This window comes from Triticum aestivum, chromosome 7B, assembly GCF_018294505.1.
Source record: "Triticum aestivum cultivar Chinese Spring chromosome 7B, IWGSC CS RefSeq v2.1, whole genome shotgun sequence".
In the NCBI taxonomy this organism is placed as follows: Eukaryota; Viridiplantae; Streptophyta; class Magnoliopsida; order Poales; family Poaceae; genus Triticum; species Triticum aestivum.
The window spans coordinates 390,426,320-390,441,353 of NC_057813.1; positions in this window are offsets into that span (position 1 = coordinate 390,426,320).

The following is a 15,034-nucleotide window of genomic DNA, read 5'->3' on the forward strand; positions in this document are numbered from 1 at the left end:
CAAACTAAACTGGAGGCTAATGTCGGGGATATACCCCACAGTATGACCCGCCAAAAGAATGACCCGGCCAGACTTGGCGACTCACTAGTGACCCGTCTTGACTTGGTGATTCACTAACTGACCCGCCCGGATCTTTCCACTCACTGATGACCCGGCCGGGTCTGGTAACTCATTGGTGACCCCGCAGGCCCGGTGGCCCAGAAGGCGGCTCGTGGGAAGGCTGACTTATGTTATTGTGGGCTGACTTAAGAGGAAAGGCATAAGGTGTAAGTGCATCTAGTGCCACCCCTAGTTGGTTTTGGAGTATTGACAACAAACTTGGCTGAGGGACTAATGTGTTTGTGAGAATTGCAAGATAACACATGTAGTAGTCCCATATTGATTCGGTTTACCTACCAGAGATGACCCCTAAAAATGTGTGAAGACATTGAAGACAATGGTGGTCTGTGAAGATATTCACATTGAAGACTATGAAATGAGAAGACATCGCATGAAGACTATGGAGTGCGAAGACATAGTTGTTTTGTAGTTTCCTTTTCTTCTTTGTTGAGTCATAGGAACCACCATATTGTTAAGTGGGGTCCAAGTGAACAAAGTCAGAGTGACTGATGTGATGCTCAACCAAATCCTATGTCTTCGAGCAAAGACAATGAGAGCTAATCTTATCCAAAGTTGGATGGGTCAGCTTTACTTGTAGCCCAAGTCAAGCTGTCACGTGTGTTTGAAATCTGACCATTGGACACGTGTCAGTTCCTTAGTGACCCAGGGTCATTTTGGACAAATCAAGTCGGGTTGCCTCCTGGTTATAAATAGCCCACCCCCTACACCATAAATTGGTGGCTGGTCAGAGTTAGTGCAGGGATTTTGTCATTTGAGAGCAACCCATCTCCGAAGCCTTTGAGAGAGAAATCCTTGCAAGGACAAAGCCCAAAACACCCAGAGCCAAAGAGTGTTAGGCATCACTGAAGTCTTTTTGTCCGAGTGATCTGAAGACTTGTCACACTTGAGGACTGTGAATCCTCTAGCTGGTTAGGTGTCACGTTCTGAGCATCCAAGAGATATTGTGGATTACCGGTGAACAAAGTCTGTGAAGGTTTGGTAGTCTACCTTGAAGACTTACCAGAGTGATTGGGCGAGGACTAAGTGTCCTTAGCTCAATGGGAATTAGGTGAAGAGGCGGTCTTCTGAGTTGAATCTTAGCCTCCCTAACCAAACATACAATTGTCACAGCAACTGGAACTGGTCTAACAAATCCTTGTCCTTTCCAAGCAACTGGTTCTATCTTTCACCTCCCTTTACTTACAGTTTGTCTTGTGAAGTCATTGCCTCTCTGCATGATCTGATTGTCTTCACTATGTAAACTCTATAGTACTATCTTCCATCCTGATCCTTACTACCTAGCTGCTAATAGTCTTCGTGCTTTCATTTCATTGCTTACTTGACTATGGCTTGCCTAGTGTAGTCTACCTTCCGCTGCATATCTATAGGTTCATTGCTACTGTTTGTCTCCAAAGCCCCCGTGTTTTCAAGACTTTCATAAAAATTGCCTATTCACCCCCCCCCCTCTAGTCGATAACTAGCACTTTCAATTGGTATCAGAGCAAGGTGCTCCCTTGTTTTGTGTGATTCGGTTTAACCACCTGGATTTTGGCTATGTCGACTGCAGGGATAATCAAAGTCTCCGCTGCGTGCCTTGTCTTCGATGACACTGATTACCCCTACTGGAAGAATAAGATGCGTATGCATCTTGAAGCCATTGGTGTCGACCTCTGGTATGTTGTCAAGAATGGCGTTCCCAAGGTCGGTGAAGGTGTCACTGCTGCTGATGTCAAGAGGTTCATTCAACTGGACTTGACTGCCAAGAACATCATCTGTGGTCATCTGACCAAAGGACAGTATGTTCGTGTGAGTGCTCTGGAAACTGGGAAGCTAGTCTGGGACGAGCTCTCCAAGGTCAATGAAGGCGTCTCAACCCAGAGAGACTCAAGGATCAGTGTTCTTTGCAACCTCTTCAACCGCTTCAAGAGAAATTACAATGAGAATGTCCATCTCACATTTGATCGCCTCACTGATATCATAAATGAGCTTCATGCACTCGGCGCCACTGAGATAACCAAGCACGAAATCGTCAAGACACTTCTGAGATCACTTGACAGCTCATTTGACACCCTGGCCCTGATGATTCAAGAATGCACTGACTTCAAGACTCTCGATCCATCTGACATACTTGAGAGGCTCAACACACATGAGTTCCAGCTATCTGAGAAAAGAGATATCTATGGTCCCAACTATGGCTGAACTCGCACTTTGAAGGCAAAGGTTGTTTCCTCATCTAAAGAAGAATCTAACAACAGCTCTGGGGATCCTGAAGACATTGGAAAGGAGCTTGCTATGCTTGTGAAGAAGTTCCAGAAGTTCACTAAGGAGAAAGACTTCAGAAAGTCTTGAAGATCCAGCTCTAGAAACACTGAAGCTTCCTCTTGTGATCACAAGAAGAGAACATGCCACAAGTGCAAGAAACCTGGTCACTACATCTCTGAGTGGCCATAATGGGACAATGAGACCAAGAAGAAGAAGAAGAGCAAGGAATATGATTATGATGACAACAAGAAGAAGAAATCCTCAAAGTCTTCTTCCAAGTCTTCGTCGAAGTCTTCATCACACAAGAAGAGCTCATCAAGCAAGGCTCGTGTGTTTGTTGGCAAGGAGATGGATTCAGAGGAGGAATCTGCATCTGAGGAGGCAGAGGTGGAGTCTGAAGAGGAATCTGATTCCGGCGTGGCAAGCCTGGCTCTAGCTTCTGCGTATGTCGCCAAGTCCATCTTCAACACTGGAGACAATGGCCTCGTCACCAACACTGTTGTTAAGGATGAGGATGGCTCTTCTCCCACCTACTACTTCGTGGCACGTGGTGCCAAGGTAAACTCACGCGATGTTTACTTTGAAACATCAAGTGAAGTTGACTCTGAATGTGAATCTAAACCTAGCTACAAAACACTTGCTAAATTTGCAACTGAACAACAAAATGCTATGGAACATATTCAAGAGTTGCTAGACAAAAGCGATGACCTGTTGGACGCGGAAATGACCTGAACTCAGTCCCTAATTGAAGACATTAAAAAATCTCCATGTTAAGTACGAGGAATTTGAAAGTCATCATGAAAAACGCTCTCAACTACTCATGAAAAGCTCTCCTATGATTACCTTCAAAGAAAGCAAGAGCTTGAGAAATTGAGATCGGTTCATGAAGATCTTCAAACGGAGAACGAGTCACTCCGCGCTCAACAGACCAGTTCCACTCAGCAAGGATTTGAACCACCATGTCTAAAATGTCTTGAGCGTGATAATGTTGTCTCTGTTGCTGAATGTTCTACTGCTGCTACTTTTGCAATATCTTCAACTGCTAATGTGGTAACTAACCCCTCTACTGAGGATACCGTTACTAGTGCTGATGACAATGCCAGGTTGAAGACATTGCTTGAGACAGGAATGTACAAAAGTCTCAAAGGGCATCAGACACTATGTGATGTCCTCAAAAAACAGATTCTGGACCGAAACCCTAGGAAAGAGGGTGTTGGGTTTGAGAGGAAAATGAATGTTGATGGTTCTTACTAGATGCCTGAGCAGTACCCCAAAACCACATGGGTTGCTGCAAAGGGACCTTCAGTGGATCCATCTGCCTTATCTGGCTTCACATGTGCTAACCCGATTATCATTGATGAATCCTTTGATGCAAATTATAAACTGTTTAAGAATCAAAATGGTGAAGTGTTTGCCAGATATATCGGTACTAACTGCAGGAATGGACCACCTCTTAAGAAGATCTGGGTACCCAAGAGTTATCTTGAGAATCTTCCCGTGAATGTCATCATGACACCACCTGGGAAGAGGACAAATCCCTGACCAAATGCTTCATATGGTCCAAAGGCTTCATACAGACAGAGGACTCACCAGAGTCACCCTAACGCCAATGTTTTGCAGGGAAATCATACTCAGACTTATGAATATGAGCGAGTTTCGTCAAACCGCTATGTTCATAAGACCAAGAACTTTTCTGCTTATTCTTATGAGTATTATTCACCTCCTGCAAGGCTATTTGCTAGGGCTCCAAAGCCGAAGTTCTCAGATGCTGCACTTAGACTCATCGCTTCTAAGCCACCCCTGAAGATGTGGGTGGTTAAGAAAACTTAACTCTGTTTTGCAGGGAATGGTCTCCAGCCGGAAATCAAAGGTGTCTGATGCTTATGCTGGGGACCTTAGACATCTTGTGGGATGCGAGATAAAATGTCCAAATGGTCTTACTATGTATTTCGTCCCAGGATTCCTTGACAATCATCCTATCTATCCAAACCAAGATATGAACTTTCATAATCCGCTTGTTCGTCAAATGTTTATGCTTCACAATACGCTTGGTGAAGCATATCCCCCAAACTATACTGTAGGATATGACACCAAAGGCTTCAGAATGGATTATGGATAGTGGATGCACTAACCACATGACTGGTGATCGAACTCTTCTGATGGATTCAACCCTACGTCCATCTGACAAGAGTCACATCACATTTGCTGACACTAGTAAAAGAAAGGTATTGGGTCTAGGTAGAGTTGCAATCTCAAAGGATCAGCACATGGATAAAGTGATGCTTGTTGAATCCCTTGGTTTCAACTTAATGTCTGTATCAATGCTTTGTGATCTGAACATGATTGTGATATTTGGAAAATATCGTTGCCTTGTGCTTATGGAATCTAACAAATCTTTAGTCTTTGAAGGGTATCGAAAAGATGATCTGTACATGGTAGATTTCTCAGCAGGACCACAGTTGGTCGTATGTCTTCTAGCAAAAGCTTCAGAGTGCTGGCTCTGGCACCGGGGGTTAGGACATGCTGGCATGAGGAACTTGTACACTCTCGCGAAGAAAAAGCATGTTGTGGGCACCGAGGGCGTCAAGTTCAAGAAGGATCATCTATATGGTGCTTGCAAAGGTGGAAAGATGACTAGGGCCAAGCATCCCCCGAAGACAATCATGATGACATCATGTCCTTTCGAGCTACTTCACATGGACTTATTTGGCCCTACCCACTACTCTACTCTTACTACCACCACTTGTCTCTATGGCTTTGTCATTGTTGATGATTACTCAAGATATACATGGGTGCATATAATCCTCTACAAGAATGAAGTGCAGGATGTCTTCAGACGATTCGTCAATCGTGCCATGACGAACTATGGCATCAAGATCAAGCACATCAGAAGCGACAACAACACATAATTCAAGAACACCGACCTCAACACTTATCTTGATACATTGGGCATCACTCAGGAGTTCTCAGTTCCTTACACACCTCAGCAGAATGACATCATGGAGCGCAAGAACAGAACCCTCATTGAGATGGCTCAGACGATGCTTGATGAGTGTAAGACTCCAAGGAAGTTCTGGCCTGAAACCATTGATACTGCATGTCATGTCATCAATCGTGTTTATCTACACAAGCTTCTAAAGAAGACACCATATGAGCTACTAACTGGTAAGAAGCCAAACGTCAGTTACTTCAGAGTATTTGGTGCTAGGTGCTGGATCAAGGATCCACATCACACTTCAAAATTTGTATCGAAAGCACATGAAGGTTTTATGCTTGGATACAGAAAGGATTCACACTCCTAAATAGTCTTCAAACTCTTTCACTATAAAGTGGTTGAAACTGTGGATGTGCGGTTTGATGAGACTAATGGCTCCAAAGAGAGCAGTTGCCAAATGTGCTAGATGAAGTCCCACATAGTGAATCTATCAAGCTGATGGGTACTAGAGAAATCATACCTTCAGAAGCTCAGGCTGAAGAAGAAATCATCATTGCACCTAACCAACCTGAAGACTATGCTCACCCTGAAGTCAATGATGAAGCTGAAGACAATGATCTACAAGGGCAAAATCTTTGTCCAGTTCACCCCCGTGTTGCAAATGAAGTACAGAATGAGAAGAGAATTGATAGCATCAATGCACCTGGTCCACTCACTCGTTCAAGAGCAACGCAGCTAGCAAATTTTTGTGGGCACTTTGCATTTGTCTCTATATCTGAACCCAAGAAAGTTGTTGAAGCCTTCATGGAACCTGAATGGATTCAAGCTATGCAAGAAGAGCTTCATTAGTTCGAGCTAAATAATGAATGGAAATTGGTCAAGTGTCCTGATCCTCACAAGCACAATATCATAGGCACCAAATGGATCTATCACAACAAACAAGATGAGCATGGTCAAGTTGTCAGAAACAAGGCTCGTCTAGTTGCTCAAGGTTACACTCAAGTAGAAGGGATTGACTTCGATGAAACATTCGCTCCTGTGGCTAGGCTTGAAGCCATTCACATACTGCTAGACTATGCCAACCATCACAACATTCTTCTGTACCAAATGTATGTGAAGAGTGCCTTTCTCAATGGCAAGATTGAACAAGAAGTGTATGTTGCACAACCACCTGGCTTTGAAGATCCAAAACATCCCGATATGGTATACAAGCTCAAAAGGCATTGTATGGCCTCAAACAAGCTCCTCGCTCTTGGTATGACACACTCAAAGACTTCCTGAAGAGCAAAGGCTTCAAACTTGGTTCTCTAGATCCTACACTCTTCACGAAGACATATGATGGTGAACTTTTTGTGTGCCAAATCTATGTGGATGGCATTATCTTTGGCTGCACTTACAAGAGATAGAGTGATGAGTTTGGACACATGACGCAAGAGCAATATCAGATGCCCATGATGGGTGAGCTGAAATTCTTCCTCGGTCTTCAAATCCATCAGCAGAGGAACATCATCTTCATATCACAACAAAAATACCTCAAAGATTGCCTGAAGAAGTTTGGAATGCAAGACTGCAAAGGATACACGACGCCAATGCCAACCAAAAGTCATCTATGTCCCGACGACAATGGTAAAGAGTTCGATCAAAAGGTATACCGCTCCATGATTGGTTCTTTACTTTATTTATGTGCATCTAGGCCAGATATAATGCTTGGCATTTGCATGTGTGCCCGATTCCAAGCGGCACCAAAGGAATCGCATCACTTAGCTATGAAGCGAATTCTTTGATATTTGGCTTACACCCCAACACTAGGATTATGGTATCCAAAGGGCTCAGAGTTTTCTAGTTGGATTCTCAGATGCTGATTATGCTGGTGACAATGTTGATCGCAAGTCCACATCAGGCACATGTCACTTTCTTGGACGTTCTCTTGTCTGTTGGTCTTCAAAGAAGCAGAACTGTGTATCTCTCTCCGCTGCTGAATCTGAATACATTGCTACTGGATCTTGCTGTGCTCAGCTTCTATGGATGAAGCAAACTCTCAAGGACTATGGTATCCATCTAAAGCATGTGCCACTCTACTGCGGCAATGAAAGCGCCATCAAGATTGCCAATAACCCGGTTCAGCACTCGAAGACAAAGCACATTCAGATCCATCATCACTTTCTCACACATCATGTCATGAAGGAAGATATTGATATCATTCATGTCAACACTCAAGAGCAATTGGTAGATATCTTCACAAAGCCCTTGGATGAGAAAAGATTTTGCAAGTTGCGGTGTGAGCTAAATATCTTAGATTCCTCAAATATCCTGTAATTGGACACACATCCTAACGCTTATGCATGTTGACGACTTAGATGTGCAACACACGAAGTAACGTATATCTTCAATCAATGAAGACTTACCCTCTAAGTGTGAATACATTAACATGGAATTTGACATTGGAGCGCCATGATAATTGTGCGTCGTGTCTGGGTCTAATACTTCCTATACGGTGGGTAACGCCACCACCAAATTCTCATTGAAGTGTTTCTTTTGGCGTTATGGTTGCATAGTCTTTGCATTTGGTTTGTCTTCAACATTGATTTGACTTCAAGGTTTATCTTCGCAATGCTGAGTTGGTCTATATATATATATATATATATATATATATATATATATATATATATATATATATATATATATATATATATACTATATATATATATATAGGGTCGCGCTATTCGTCACCCTGGGTGAGGAATTCTTATTCCTCACCCTGGCCGAATGACACACTTGATCAGGTAATAAGAAACAAACGTCGGATGGTAAATTTACCTCACGCGTGACCCTGCCGAAAAGGAGAACCGTATGTCACGCCCAATATGCGACCCTATCCAAAAGGAACTCGAAGGTCCCACCAAGGATAGACCCGCATATTGAAACGCTTTTGCAAGGTGGATATCATTACATCAACATTACATAATAGATGGGGATACATACATAAGGCATACAATACCACATGAATACAACATCATCATACATAAGATCAACATCCGACTACGGATGAAACACAAACAAAAACTCAAACGACATCCCCCCTGCTAGCCCAGGCTGCCGACCTGGAACCTATCCCCTGATCGAAGAAGAAGCAGAAGAAGAACTCAAAGCAAGCAAGCATCGCTCTCGCGTCAAGATCATCGCATAACCTGTTGTTGTAGTAATCTGTGAGCCACGAGGACTCAGCAATCCCATTACCATGGGTATCAAGACTAGCAAAGCTTAAAGGGAATGGAAGGGGTAAAGTGGTGAGGCTGCAGCAGCGACTAAGCATATATGGTGGCTAACATACGCAAATAAGAGCGAGAAGAGAAGCAAAGGAACGGTCGTCAACTAGTAATGATCAAGAAGTGATCCTGAACTCCTACTTACGTCAAACATAACCCACAAACCGTGTTCACTTCCCGGACTCCGCCGAAAAGAGACCATCACGGTTACACACACGGTTGATGCGTTTTAATTCGGATCTGGTGTCAAGTTATCTACAACCGGACATTAACAAATTCCCATCTGCCTATAACCGCAGTCACGGCTTTCGAAAGATTATACCCTGCAGGGGTGTCCCAACTTAGCCCATGACAAGCTCTCGCGATCAACGAAGGAATAGACCTTCTCCCAGGAAGACCCAATCAGACTCGGAATCCCGGTTTACAAGACATTTCGACAATGGTAAAACAAGACCAGCAAAGCCGCCCGATGCGCCGACAATCCCGATAGGAGCTGCACATATCTCGTTCTCAGGGCAACACCGGATAAGTCAAGCTATGAGTAAAACCAGCCCTTGAGTTGCCCCGAGGTGGCCCCGCATGCTGCTCAGTTCGGACCAACACTTAGACAAGCACTGGCCCGGGGGGGCTAAAATAAAGATGACCCTCGGGTTGGCCGACCCAAGGGAAAGGGATAGGTGGTGGTGAGGCAAATGGTAAAACCAAGGTTGGGCCTTGCTGGAGGAGTTTTATTCAAAGCAAACTGTCAAGGGGGTCCCATAAATCACCCGACCGCGTAAGGAACGCAAAATCCGGGAACATAACACCGGTATGACGGAAACTAGGGCGGCAAGAGTGGAACAAAACACTAGGCAAAAGGCTGAGTCTTCCACCCTTTACCAAGTATATAGATGCATTAATAATATAAGAGATATTGTGATATCCCAACCAAAATCCTGTCCACCATGGAGCAATCTTCAACTTCACCTGCAACTAGCAACGCTATAAGAGGGGCTGAGCAAAAGCGGTAACATAGCCAAACAACGGTTTGCATAGGAAAGGTGTCAAAGGTTAGAGGTTCATGGCAATTTGGGATGGCTGGATAAACAGGTGATAGGTAGCGCAGCATAGCGATAGAACGAAACAACTAGCATAGCAATGATAGTAGTGAGATCCAGGGTAGCGGTCATCTTGCCTGAAATCCCGCAAGGAAGAAGAACAAGTCCATGAAGAAGACGAACGGATGAAGCCGAACCAAGCGGAGACGAATGAATCCTCACGATCGCAACGAAATAGGAACTAACAAGAAGAGGCACACAACATAGTAAACACACCACACATGAACAAGGCATGATGCACAACAAGCATGATGCATGACAAGGCTACATGAAGCTACTCATGGCAAGAGATGATGCAAACAAGAGCAACACATCAAGACAAGTTTAAATGAGGCCGGGAACAACATATAATAATTCCGGTAAGTCCTCATATGCAAATTTCGAAATTGGTCCAGATCTGAACATACCTTATGTTCAAGTTGTTAAACATCAAGTTAAGATGCACAAAGATGATCTACACGAGATTCTAGTCAAGTTTCATATGAAGTTCATTTAGTTCGGAGCAACGACCTAGAAGATATGACCAAAACAAGATCAACATGGCATTGATGCAAAATGCATACAAACATCAAGCAAACACACCAAGGCAAGGATGCAACATGATAATATGAAACTACATGCAATTCTAAGCTAGTTTCATATAGAACACACTCAAAACGGAGCAACGGTTCAACACACACACATGAAACAAGTTATAGCAACAATCTGTCCAAAACAGCAACTAGGCATATTGCAAGCATCAAAACAATATGCTACAGGACCTCAACAAGAAAACAAAAGGAATGGGCATGATGTACAGGTAAAGCACAACAAAACATGAACACTGAGCTATTTCCAGAAATCACTAGAACATGCTCAAACACACATGGTAAGATTGCAAGTAATGACAATTCCAGACTTTGCAGAAAATAACATCACGATGCAATGTTTAGAGCTATCAAACAACATGTTACAGGAACTTATCATGGCAAACAAAGGCATGGCATGAATCTACTCAAAGCATAGATCAAAAGTCCTTTACTGACCATGAGCCAAAAAGGATCAGAAAATATGATGGCACCCACGTAAACATGGCAAGTTATAATACAGATTCAAACATGGCAGAAACAAAATTATGAAGGCATGTAGATGAGCTTGTACCACTCACTACAGAGCAAAACATGGCATGGCAAGGCAACCAACAGTAAGAAGACATATTTGTGAAGCTAAGTATGGCAATAGTAAGATCATAGGGTACATGGATCACTAGCAAAACACATGGTAACAACTGAACTTAATGTTAACAGGCTGACAGCAACATTATGAAGCAACTTTGGAGCAAGGAAACAACTAGCTACAACAAGCTATAAATGCTACCAGGGGCATGGATGGATATATCATGACATGTAGATCAAAACATGTTTATAGAACATCTCCAGATTATGCATAGAATAATTCGTAGCAACATGATTATATAGCATCACGAAATAACAGATTCAGCCTAGCAAAACAGCAACATCATGTACCCTACTTAACAAGCTTGAATCACTCACCACAAGTCATTGCATGACAAGATAAGCATAGCATCATCAAGAATACATGTTTGTGAAACAAACCAAGTCAAGAACAAGTCCATAGCATGCAAGGATCAACTATAGCAAGCTTGGCCAAATTGAATAACAAGTAAACAATCTGCCAGGAAACATTTTGAAGCAAAAGTAAAGCACGAAAAGGACATGCTAGACTACTCCATAATTGCAACCAGAGGCATAAATGGATAGACAATAACCACATGTTCAAAACACCCTTACTGAAGTATCTCTAAATATGCATGGATCTCTCTGTAGCATCAAGTTTACATGGCATCAAAATAACAGCAGAACAGGGACTAAAATCAGTAACATCACGATGCCTAGTTTGCATGCTTGTGCTAGTCACCACATTGATCACAAAAATGCATGGCATACACGACTGTAAAGAAGACATGGCATAGTTCAAAACACATGAAGACATCAACCTCATAGGATGCACACATCAATCATGGCAAAAATGACAAATGAGCTCGTTCTGTTAACAGACAGCAGAAAACATCATGAAGCACTCTTACAACGATTATTCAGGCATTAATATGATCTCAAATGAATATGATGCAATGGAGCGAAATGAAGTACTCATTGAGACGAACAATTTGACATATTACACGCACGAAATGGAGCTACGGATGCAGAGATACGGCATGATGAACATGGCATGAAAATGACAAAAATCTGAGACGGACGATTTCGGGGGGAAAGTCAACCTCGTCGCGGATCTCGCCGGAGTTCGCCTGAGAAGAATCCTACGGTGGCCGGAGCTCGGGGAGGACGACGGGGAGGCCGGGGCAGATGGGTCCGGGCCGGATCTCACCGGATCCGGCCGGTTCCCGGCGGAGGAGAGGCGCGGCATGGCCGGCGCTGGGCCGGCGGAAGCGCAACGGCGGCGAGGCGCCGGGGCGACGGGCGGCGGCGGCTGCGGCCAGGCGCGGGCGGCGCGCGGCTGGGACGGCGGGGAGAGGCGGGGCCCAGCACGGCGAGGTCGGGGCCGACGGAGGCGATGGCGGGGCGAGGTCGCCGGCGCGGAGGGCGGCGGAGGCACAACGGCGGCGGAGGCGCGGGCCGGGCGGCGGCGCACGCGGGCCGGGAGGCGGCGCGAACGGGCTCGCACGGGCCCGATCCGGGTCCCGCGGGCCGGCGGTGGTGGTGGGAGGAGAGAGAGGGTGAGGTGGCGGTGCGCGGTTGGACGAGGGCGGCCGCGGCCAGGCGCGGGCGTCGCGCGGCTGGGACGGCGGGGAGAGGCGGGGCCCGGCACGGCGAGGTCGGGGCCGACGGAGGCGATGGCGGGGCGAGGTCGCCGGCGCGGAGGGCGGCGGAGGCACAACGGCGGCGGAGGCGCGGGCCAGGCGGCGGCACACGCGGGCCGGGAGGCGGCGCGGACGGGCTCGCGCGGGCCCGATCCGGGTCCCGCGGGCCGGCGGCGGCGGTGGGAGGAGAGAGAGGGTGAGGTGGCGGCGCGCGGTTGGACGAGGGCGGCGGCGGGGTGACATGGCGATTTCCGATTAGCCGGGGCGACGTGGCCGGCTGGACATGTCCGGCGGGCCTGGACATGTCCGGCGCGCGAGGGGAGCGGGGCTAGGATTTCGGGGGTTTGGACTGCGAAATTCGGGGGGATGGACATATTTATAGGTAGAGGGAGCTAGGAGAGTCCAAATGAGGTGCGGTTTTCCGCCACGCGATCGTGATCGAACGACCGAGAGCATGGAGGAGAGTTAGATGGGTTTTGGGTCACTTTGGAGAGGTGTTGGGCTGCAAAGAGAATGAGGCTTTACGGTTACCCGGTTAACCGTTGGAGTACCAAACGACCTCCAAATGGCACGAAACTTTACAGGCGGTGTACCGATGCTATACCAAGGCCGCTCGACAAGACTCGGTCCATTTCGAGAAAATTTAACACCCTCTCACAACGAGAGACGAAAGGGGAACGCCGGAGGGCATAGGAGTGCCGGATCACGAAACGGACAACGGGGAAAATGCTCGGATGCATGAGACGAACACGCATGCAATGCAATGCACATGATGACATGATGAAATGCAACACGCAAGCAAATGGCATGGCAATGACGGCAAATAACTGGCAGACACCTGGCGCATCGGATCTGGGGCGTTACACCGTAGAAAAAAATGCGAGGTAAATTTACCTCGCACGTCTCTATTGCTAAAACAATCGGGAGTAAACCCCACTCTATGGATCCCGCAAAAGGAAAAAGTACTCCATGGATCGTGGGACGGCGGGAGGCTGGGTGGGCTCTGCCATTTTCCAAACTACCGCAGCTAGCCTCGCCCTGCTCTGCATGCACCCACGACAGTTCCCCTTCTCCGGAGGACAGCGGAGCAGGTCACTGTCCCTGCGACAGCGAACTGGCTCCGGTGGCTTTGCAGAAGGAGAATAGGTCCCCCTCGCCGGCTGGATCCAATTCAGGAGAAGTGGTGGCACCAAGTCCGACCTCGACATCAGCGCCAGGGCATCGCTCGGTCGCGTCGACGCGCTCCGTGAGCTCAAGGACTGCGTTTCTCTCCTCTCCCATCTTCATCTCCCTGATTGAAAGGATCCAGGAATCTCACCGACCACCGTTGAGTCATCATGGTCTAGGTATCATCGACCTCCTTTTCAAGTTTGTTCACTCCAGTCCTCTAGTTCATGCGCCCATGAGCTGAAGCTCCGTCCTTTCCTCTCTCGAACATGGGCGCCTACATCCCTCTGGTAACTTTCCTGCCTAATTTTGATACTGATTTTTTTGTGTCGTCTAGAGTACATCAGAATTTTTGTGTTACGAGTTTGGCATTTAAACGGGGGTGGTAAGTTGTGATGGGGCAATTACTTTCAAGAAATCACTTGTGTGTGTTGTGATGAGAGCAGAAAAAAAATTACTATGTTATGTGAAATTAAAATGCTTATGCTATGGTCTCATAGTATCAGAATTTGTATTGCCACATCTGCCACAACGTTAGCATGGCAGCGACCTCAGCATCTAGCCACTTGCAGTTTTTCTTCAGCTTGTAGTTTGGGTATTGGCTATATGTTAATTTGGTTGGCTAAGCTCTTCTACTGTTTACTGATTCTCAGGGAGATACCAATATCCAATTCGAAAGAAAGGTATTTGTCTCCAATTAGTGTTGTTTCTTGATGTTGTTTCCTTAAATTGAAGCACGGCCCATTCTTTAGTTCAATATTTTTGTTGTAGCGATCCAGGTGATGCCTCACCAGATAAGTAACTCTATACCTACTGTCATCAATGATGATGAACTCCATCAAAACATACTATTTTTTCCTCTGGAGAATTTCCCTTTTGTAAATCAACTTTAGTTGTATAGCCTGATTGCCTTACCAAACTCACTGAAGTTTCCTTGCTGTTTTTTGCAAAGGTGTGGGATAAAGATTTTGTTGTAGAATATAGCTTTGTACCACAATACACGATGACCAAACCTCATTGTAAATATGCTTGAATTGTTCAGAAAAGTTCTTGTTCTGTTACTCAGAGTCTTACCTGCAGCTAGAAGCTCTTCCAAACATTATTATAATGTTAGTACTGAATGTAGATAGATTCTGGAGGTGCTGCTAAAATTTCCTACTAGAGATGAAAGAAATTTTTCGGGATTTCTGTCTGTTCAGAATGCGTATTGTGACTTTCATATCATCTAGGTATGGATGTAAAATGCATATTGTGACTTTCCTGTAATCTTTGCATTCCTTCCCCTGTTTTCAAAACTTTGGTTCCTTTTGTTCTGTAATATGAACTTAGTCTGGCACATTTAGCTGCTGGCGATGTGCTTGTACTTTGGTATATACGTTTCTTGAATTGT